Genomic DNA, 9,744 nt, shown 5'->3' with positions numbered 1-9,744 from the left:
ACAGGTTGTTACAAGTGTTACAGCACAAGCCTTAAAAATGGTCAGAAATCGGAATTGATAGGGTTACATATATGTTACAAGGATGTTACATAGTTGTTACAGTATTGTTACAAAGGTTACGAAGGTTGAGAATGAAATGAATATTTCACACATTATTGTTACAAATGTTACAGGTTGTTACAAGTGTTACAGCACAAGCCTTGAAAATGGTCAGAAATCGGAATTAATAAGGTTACATAGATGTTACAAGGTTGTTACATAGTTGTTACAGCATTGTTACAAATGTTACGAAGGTTGGTAATGAAATGAAAATTTCACACATTATTGTTACAAATGTTACAAGTTGTTACAAGTGTTACAGCACAAGCCTTTAAAATGGTCAGAAATCGGAATTAATAGGGTTACATAGATGTTACAAGGTTGTTACATAGTTGTTACACCATAGTTACAAGTGTTACGAGAGTTTGGAGTGAAATGAAAATTTCACAGATAATTGTTACAAATGTTACAGGTTGTTACAAGTGTTACAGCACAAGCCTTGAAAATGGTCAGAAATCGGATTTAATAAAGTTACATAGATGTTACAAGGTTGTTACATAGTTGTTACAGTATTGTTACAAGTGTTACGAGACTTTGGAGTGAAATGAAAATTTCACAGATAATTGTTACAAATGTTACAGCTTGTTACAAGTGTTACAGCACAAGCCTTAAAAATGATCAGAAAACGGAATTAATAAGGTTACATAGATGTTACAAGGTTGTTACAGCATTGTTACGGCATTGTTACAAATGTTAAGAGGGTTGAGAATGAAATGAAAAATTCACACATTATTGTTACAAATGTTACAGGTTGTTACAAGTGTTACAGCACAAGCCTTAAAAAAGGTCAGAAATCGGAATTAATAAGGTTACATTGATGTTAGGTTACTTAGATGCTACAAGGTTGTTACATAGTTGTTACAGCATTGTTACAATTGTTACGCCAACTGGGATTGTAATGAACATTTCTACTTACTTTTTACGATTGATTTCAAAACACATATAAGTTACCTTAAGGGTTACAGCCTTTATATGTGTTACATCGATGTTACGTACATGTTACTTAGAGTTATACTTGTAACATATTAGAAGCGTTTCATTAAATTGCGCCCATTTTGTGCCCTATCTCGTTTAAAACGTTTAAAGTTTCTCATAAACATCATTTTGTCATTTTTAACATGAAACCAGTGGAAAATAAAAAATTATTAGCAGGGTTGTTTCATTTTACGCCTTTCCCCAACAGAATTTCAGTAATATAGGCGGGTAGTTTCCTAACCATCGTTCCTGAAGAGTTACACCAGTACTAGACTACCTTCCTCCGCGCTAAACTACAAAAGCATCTCCCGGGGATCGAATCCACGCCAAAAAGGTGACTGGATTAGAAGTCTTTGACTCTAACCCCTCGACCACGGAGGCGGTTGAGAGACGCGCTTAAATGCACCTTTGATATACGCTATTTAAGTCAGTTGTCAAATATTCGCGTTGAAGAACAAAGACAACATTGTTGCAAAATACGCCCGTCACAAAAGCTTTTGACAGAGATGTCGGCTTTATAGAAATACATATAGGATAAATGCTATGGACAATATCCGGACAGTCTCTGGATATTATAAAATCTTTAGTGGCCTTTACCTTGCAAATATTAACCAAAATTTTACATGTGTCAAACTTGTTGTCATGATAATTATTATCTTTGTTACAATCCATCAATAAATAATGACTAAATGGTCCCTGTACACACCTTCTATTTATCTCTATGTGGCATTGACTTTGAAAGCATGGGGTCTGGATTATGCGCGCAATACTCAATACTCAGCATCACAATGGTAAACATTAATGCCAAGTTATATTAAAATCCCGATTTGTACGCCAAAGTTTGACCTAGACCTTTGACCTAGATACGTGGTTCATTCTCCCGACACAGTTTCTCATAGTGATGAACATTTTCTGTGATGTTTCATTAAAATTCTTTTATGCGTGTAGCAGATATACTCCAGACAAAATTACTCCAGACAAAATTGCATGACGCCTGCCAAGGACGAAACTATAATTCCATCCGTTTTTCAAACGGGCGTACAAAAGTAGGGCAAATACTAAAATTATTCTTGTACTCTTCGAATTTAGTATCCTTCTTATCTGTTTTGTTGTACCATGTATCCGGAAAATTTTCCTACTTATCCGGAGTTGTGTCCAAGCCAAGACTTTTTTCTTATAACAAACAAGTATTATTATTGTCTTGTTGTTCAAAAGAGACGGAGACGCTTTTTAAGTAGACGATAGATTCTTTAATGTATACCGTCTTTACATAACTGATAAATAAATATATAGTTCTTTTAGTGTGATTGTTTACGTTGATGAGGTAAAATAAATATGGTTTCAGGATATGGCAATGTTCGTTTCCTTTCATCTTCTAAACAAAGTAGAATTTCCAAGACATAATAATAGTACGAATTTCCAATAAATTAAAAGACATACTGATCTGAAGCAATAATATCGGCGGCAATCCGTTGAACTATTTGGCCGTTACGCAATTGCTTCATTGTGGCCAGGCAGATGTAATTAGTATATAATAAGTCTCGTAGAATCCCAATTATGATCGGATAATCAAATAACAAAACATTGACAATAAGCATGTTGTCTTGTTTCATTACATCATCAGCAATTTTGTTAATGATGTTGATCTAATAATATTCTTCAGACGAAAAACAACATACTCAATACAGATCATCTTATACCAGGATTTTACTTTTTTATATACAATGTTTTATGGTTTTTTTTCTTTCTCTTTCTGCAGCGTAGGAAAAACATTGCTGTAAGATAACATACGTGAGACATATAATCAGCATGAACCATGTTTTATATAGCTTCGAACAACCACTGAATATAATATGGAACGAACGTCTCACGAATGTGCGTGTCATCTATGTACAGGGGTCATGCTTATCCTCCCTTTTTCATCCAATTTAAGTGCATGTCCTGCCAAAGAAAGTATATAAAAGTTAATATAACATACATTTAACTTGCAAATTAAATTGCCTATGTTTTGACTAATGGTGTACTTGTTAAAAACTTTTAGTAGTAAAAATATTCTGATCATTACAAATATTTTCAGAAAGGACTATAATGATCAACAGACAATCTGTTTCTTGCGATGTATCTTGATCAAAACCATTATTATAATGAATGCAATCCTGTGGCATTTTTGTTCCAAATAATCTAGCAAAATTGTTTTAATGAAAATCTACAATGCATCTAATCATTTATCAGGATACATACAACATTACCAACTTTGCCTTCAAGGCTGTTTCTTGAATAATTTTCAAGGAAAATAATAATCTTGCACTGGAATTTACTGGAATTTCATAATTAAGTAAAATGATTAATGATGGTAATTTGTCACAATAGTAATCTAGTTCCCTGTAAAGGAAGAAAATCATTCTTAATAATTATTGCTAGTGTTGACACTAATTAAATAATAATTGTGCTGCTACTTAGAGATTTTTTAAAAACGCCCATGCATTTGTAGAGCGCAAAACTAAGATTGCGGAATACTGAACAGCGTTAATAACAATTCGTGAAACCGAGGTTTGGATTGAACATGTTATGTATGCAAACATTGTTCATGTCCTAAAATCCTCGCTTCATCAATAAAGGGTTTCTGAAATATGAAGTCCTGTTAAAATATGTTTTATTTTATTTTGCTTTTATTTCCGCTTAAAAACGCATTTTGTTTTGCACCTTTATTTGATGTGATTTGCATTGTAACGGCTTTTGCTTTGCGAGATTACGCCTTTTCTTTTGAGATATAACGTCTTTAGTTTCTCATTTTAAAAGTTTAAATCGCGTTAAAGGTATTTATTTGCGTAATTATATCATTTGTTTTGCGCCTTTGTTCGCTTGACCACACGCGTTATTACTCCCGTATTGGGGTTATTACACCTTTTAAATGTTTTATTTCATTTGATAATATTACGCTCTTGTACTATTAAAATGTTGAGGAGCAATGACAACTAGCAAACAATATAATTACGTTTATGAAGATAAAGCTGTAACCTTGTTCTGTGAAATTTATTTTTAATGATCTTGCCTTTTATTTAATTTTAATTCCCGTTTGATATGCTACTTACGACACATTGAAATCTCATGATACTTAACAATTTAAAATGAAATCATGAATCCCTCTTTACAATCCTGGCTATGGCTTCAATCATTAGTGAAACTTTGTTTGTACGTTACATGCAACATGTATAATTGTTGTTTATACGATTCTACAAACGCCGAGTGATACACATATAAAGATATTAAAATTATCAAAATGACAAAAGAAATGCGTATTCAAATTTATCACGAAAATTGTAAAGCAAAGAATATACAGTATATAGGATGCATAAGGATTCGTTCGTAACTTTTGTTTGAATTATACTTTTCTAATGCTAAAAAGCTCTCAGTCACACAGGAAATGTATTTCTGGAGAAAACTGAAAATGAATATATTTCAAATTATAAGTTCAATTATGTTTGAAATGATTTGTAATTTTAATGATATTTATCTGTTTTGTATGTATTGCAAGGCCTATGGTGTGCCGAAAAAAAATGCAATAAAATTTCAGTTGAATTCAATTGTAAAACTACTTAAATAAGGAGATAAAGTCAATGGATGGAAAATATCAATTGATCGCCACGTGTTTATTGAACATAGAAATATCTCACCAAGCTTCGCAATAAACTGTTGTGATGCTTAATGAGGTTTATAAACTTTAATATTAGCATTGCTCCATTAACTACAGATTCAAGAAGCTGTTTACCTAAGTTACAAATACACTAAATTATTGATTTATGTCAGAAATGAAAAGTTAAATATGTGTTGATTAATTTGAATCTGATGTTTTCAAATAAATAATTCATATTCATAGATATTAAGTGATAAACTCGATTATTAGTAAATCATACTGCACATTTGATTGTTGCAATGTATCTATAGCGAAACTGTGTATTTTCTTATATACAATGCGCAATATTTGCGATCAAGAGCTACGCTCGTATTGAAGTATATATATAAAACATCATTCAGTTTTCACAACTGGATGTTCCATCGTTGTTCTTTTAAGTTAACCATATTTTTTAGTCTGATACTTAATCTTATTTAATACCTTATAAAAGGGAAGATAAAATAGAACCCCTTAAATGAATGCTAGTTAAAGCTTAAAATGCCACCAGCTTTCATATTCGCCAATACAATTGTGACATTTGTGAAAAACACTAGACCCAGACAGGATTAAATAAGCTTAAAGCATTTACTTCTATGCTGTTTTGTCAAATCTTTGTCGGTGTCATATGCAAAATCCTTTTTTAATTTCTTTATGCCGATTATTACGCATTTTGTTAGAATGACAACTCAGTGTGACCCTACTAACCGGCTTTCCTGTATAATAAGAAAGGAATTACCAGTTTCTCCGTGAGTAAGTTCATATCTCAACTGTAGATATATTAACAGTCGTGATGTTTAATATATTCCAAAATAGTAATAATAATGGTTGTAAGTAGGGCATACATGATAAGTCGTGCATATTTTCTTTAATGTCCTCATTTTGAACATTTGTCACTGTAATTTGATTTTATGCTCTCCGAATGATGAGCATATAGTCGCCGCTTTGCCCGTCCGTCAGTCTGTCCGTCCGTCTGTTTGTCGTTCTTGCCCGGGACATAACTTTGAAACAACAAGAGGTATCAACATGAAACTTTGTAGGTATATAGATCTCATCGAGTAGATGTGCAGTGCATAAGAACCATAACTCTGTCTTGCCTAATTTTTGAATTATTGCTGTTTGTCTATTAAACTTTGTCCGGATCATAACTCTAAAACTAAAAGAGATATCAACATGAAACTTTGTAGATAGATATATATCATTGGGTTAAAGTGCAGTGCACAAGAACTGTAACTCTGTCTTAGAATTATTGCCCTTTGTTTATTTTAACACTTTGAACTTTGTCCGGCACATAACTCTTAAATTATAAGAGATATCAGAATGAAACTTTGTGGGTAGATAGAAATCATTATGTAGAAGTGCAGTGCAAAAAAGAACATAATTCTGTTTTTTGCCTAATTTTGGAGTTATTGCTCTTTGTTCATTTGTACACTTTGTGCTAAAGAATCATAACTCTGCCAAGCCTAATCTTAAAATTATTGCCCTTGTTCATATTTACCTTTTGAAATTTGTCCGAGACATCACAACTTTAAAACTATAAGAGATATCAACATAAAACTTTGTAAGTAGATAGAGCTCATTGGAGAGAAGTGGATTGCAAAGGAACCGTAACTCTGCCTTGTCTTATTTTGGAAATATTGCCCTTTGTTTTTTTTGTTTTTTTTTGTTTTTTTTTCACTTTGGATTTCGTCCGAGACATAGCTCTGGCATCATTAGAGGTTTGTAGGTAGATTGATCTCATTAATATAAGTGCAGTGCAAAAGAACCTCAACTCTACCTTGCTTAATTTTGGAGTTATTGCCATTTGTGCATTTTTTTTACTTTGAACTTTGTCAGCGACATAACTCTTACACTTCAAGAGGTATAATGTTCTATGTCCAAAACCTACTCGGGGAGCACTACCCGGTTCAACCGGTTCTTGTTACTAATCTCTCGAAACAAGAGCTTCAAATGAACCCTGGCAATTTTAAAAACAAGATTTAGAAAAAAAACATATTTTGAGACTCTATCTTGTTTTCTATAGGATATCATTTTGAACATTTGCCAAAGTAAACATTACAGACATATTTTAAAGCTAATTCATTAAAATGTTTTGTCATACCTTTTAGATTGACATAAGTATTAGACGAACTGTTTCTTTAAATATATTCTAAATTCTTACAGAGTAATTGCATGAATACAAACGCATATTTTATTTCTAATTATTTTAAGTGTGTTTAATGGCGACAAAAGCCTTTAATCCATCATAGTTATTTGAATTCAAATTGTTAAAATCCCGTTTAATATGACTTTTTTTGTTATAATAACAGCATATGAAAAACTCGTCGATTTATGTTTTATTGAGAAGGAATTAAATCTATTTTTTATAAAAAAAACATATTTGATATACAAATATTGCAAGAAATCTTTTGATTTGATTCATGAATATTTCTTTAATAAATTGTTCATAAAAATATTTTGGTAGAATATTTTTCCGAAGCTAAACCGGCATCTGAGATGGTTTTTTTATATTCCAGATAATTTTGCTATTGTAACGGAATTGAAACCTGTTTAATAATATCTAGCTAAGGGATTCAAACATGATGCTTGCGTCAATGCTACATAATCTAACTGAATCCAGCACCCGACCATTACAAGCAGCTAGAAAGAACTACTAGAAAACCGCCCAATAGTGAAGATGATTTCAGTTAATACATGTCAACCTTAAGATGCCGGAGAAACGTTTAAGACGTTATCATTGATCATCTGATTGTCCACAGAATACTGTTTGCTTATATTTGTAATAAAATAACAAATACTTAACTAAAGTGACGTCCGTGTCCGAGTGGTTAATATTAATGACTTCAAGCCGCTTTCCCTTCAAAGCTGTGGGTTTAATTTCCGCCAGAGAATTTGGATTATTTCATGTGCTAGCTTTTTGAACGTCAGTGGTTCTATTTTGGTGCCCATTGGTGTATGACATAATGCACGGAGAGGTACCTGAGGTCTTCTTCACAGGTGAAGCTGGAAAGTTGCCATAAGATCCATACTGTGATGGTATATATGTGTAAACCCCAAAAAAACACAAACGAAAATAACTTTACTAAAATAAAAGAGTCCAGTATATGTTAAATATTTTTGTCAAATGAACAGTTTCCATTTCTTTTCAACATAATAACATTATGGATACTTGGATAGTTTTTAGGCCAAATTCGACAGAGAGACTGAAAGTTTCTATCAATTTGATAAACAGCTAACGAGCCAATGTGTAGCCAGGTTTATCGATTTTGGCGCTAGTAGCAGATCCAAAAGCTTGTTTTGTAGATACTCAAATAAAACGGTTTTTTAAATAAACACATGGGAAGAAATTTTGTCCTTATATTTCTAAAGATTTTCAGAAAATTGTGCAGTTTGCATAACAAAATAAGATTTCCATGTGTAATGTGAAGGCAGAAAAATTAAACGGCTATTGTATGATATTTGCAACTTCTTATTAAGACTGAAAAGCGAAAGACTAAAATGGATTCATAACTATTTGCTGATAACTTTTTCCATGAATCAACAGAACTTAAAGTAAGAAAGTTATTTTTAGTACTCAGTCTTCACGTAATAGCTCAGAAAAATCCTAAATGATGAACGATCAGGTAAAACATCCAATCATATTGATTTCATATTTGTTTGAGGAATGGCGTTTTCTCTATTTAGTCATTTTCACTTTACGTTAGAACTATAATATATATTGCCAGATTGGAAAAAACATTAAATGTACCAATTAATCGTTTAATTATAAATATTTACTTACAGTTAATAATTCGTGGTATTTGAAATATCATTGAAATTAGAAGTAGGCATATAAAATGCGGAAACTGTCTGTCACTGCACGTTACAGTATTTCAAAAAAAGACGTAAAAGTATCAAATCCGTACACAACGTTTACATTCTCACCGTTTAAGGTTCATTATGCCCCAGAAATGTTTGTCTTGTAATTTCTTGAAAGCTTTTAATTTTGTTGTAATGTTTTAGTTTTCAAAAAGTTTCTCATTGGTCAATTATCTGAACCATCCTTTGCTTCTGTAACCTTTTTGGCAATTACTAAATTTACGATCATAGTTTAATATTTGTATGTTGTCAAAATACTACTTTGTATACATTTTGCTACTGTTTTTATTTACTAATAATTTCACATTAGCGCTACTATCTGCAGGTGATAACATCAGATAATTATGAATTTTAAACCATTATATAAACGTTATGCAACCATGTTGACCATTTCTAAAGAAAGAGAAAAATATGTGTTTCTTAAGAGTAATGTGCCTTTAACCATTTTGTTGCTTTTGTAAGTTTTAAATTCTTATTCATTGATGCATTACTTACACCAGATCCATTTTTTCTGAGCTTTCTGATGAAGCTTTTGCGAAGGTTGAAACTAAGAACAACGATAAAAACATGAAATGTATTGCCTTTTTATGTTTTTAATAACATTACATAATCAACGTTTCTTTGCAAATAGTTAAAAGAAATGTATGGTGGCTGATTTTACGCTATGTCGTGTTTTCGCTTCTTCGCTTCAAAATGCGAAGTTGGACCCTGTCGTTTCGCTTTTGTGGATTTTCGAGGCAAAAAGCGAAAATACGACAGACGGAGGGCAGAAATACGACACATAAAATATGTAGTATATTAGTATTCCATCTGTCTTATTTTTGCTTTTTATAGTTTTATAAATATATAGTTTCACCAATAGATTGGTTTTGATCTGTCATACAATATGTATTGTACTATCGTTTTATTATAAAACAGAGCAGAACTTGATTTGTCTGAAGTCTACAGCAGATTGTCATAGCAATCTATTCATACATACAAATCATATTAAATAAGAATTTACATTGAAATAACAGTATTAATATTGAACAAGTAAGAGTGATCTGAGTAATAGTACTTTCAAATGATAAACAATTAAAGAAATGATGGTAATATTAGAAAAATATGCCACAATAAAATGCATTCATAAGTTATTTAAATGA

At 31.7% G+C, this 9,744-nt stretch overlaps 1 non-coding gene across 1 annotated transcript; it reads right to left on the bottom strand.

Moving 5' to 3' along the window:
* Positions 1–2,925: 2,925 nt before the first annotated feature.
* Positions 2,926–3,027, bottom strand: LOC132752285 (U6 spliceosomal RNA). Its single transcript, XR_009628796.1, has one exon. It is a non-coding gene; the product is annotated as a U6 spliceosomal RNA (small nuclear RNA).
* Positions 3,028–9,744: the final 6,717 nt, after the last annotated feature.

This window comes from Ruditapes philippinarum, unplaced genomic scaffold, assembly GCF_026571515.1.
Source record: "Ruditapes philippinarum isolate M1 unplaced genomic scaffold, ASM2657151v2 ctg1066_1_1_1_1, whole genome shotgun sequence".
Lineage (NCBI taxonomy): Eukaryota > Metazoa > Mollusca > Bivalvia > Venerida > Veneridae > Ruditapes > Ruditapes philippinarum.
The sequence above is the reverse complement of the archived record's forward strand: the minus strand, read 5'-3'. Positions and strand labels throughout refer to the sequence as shown.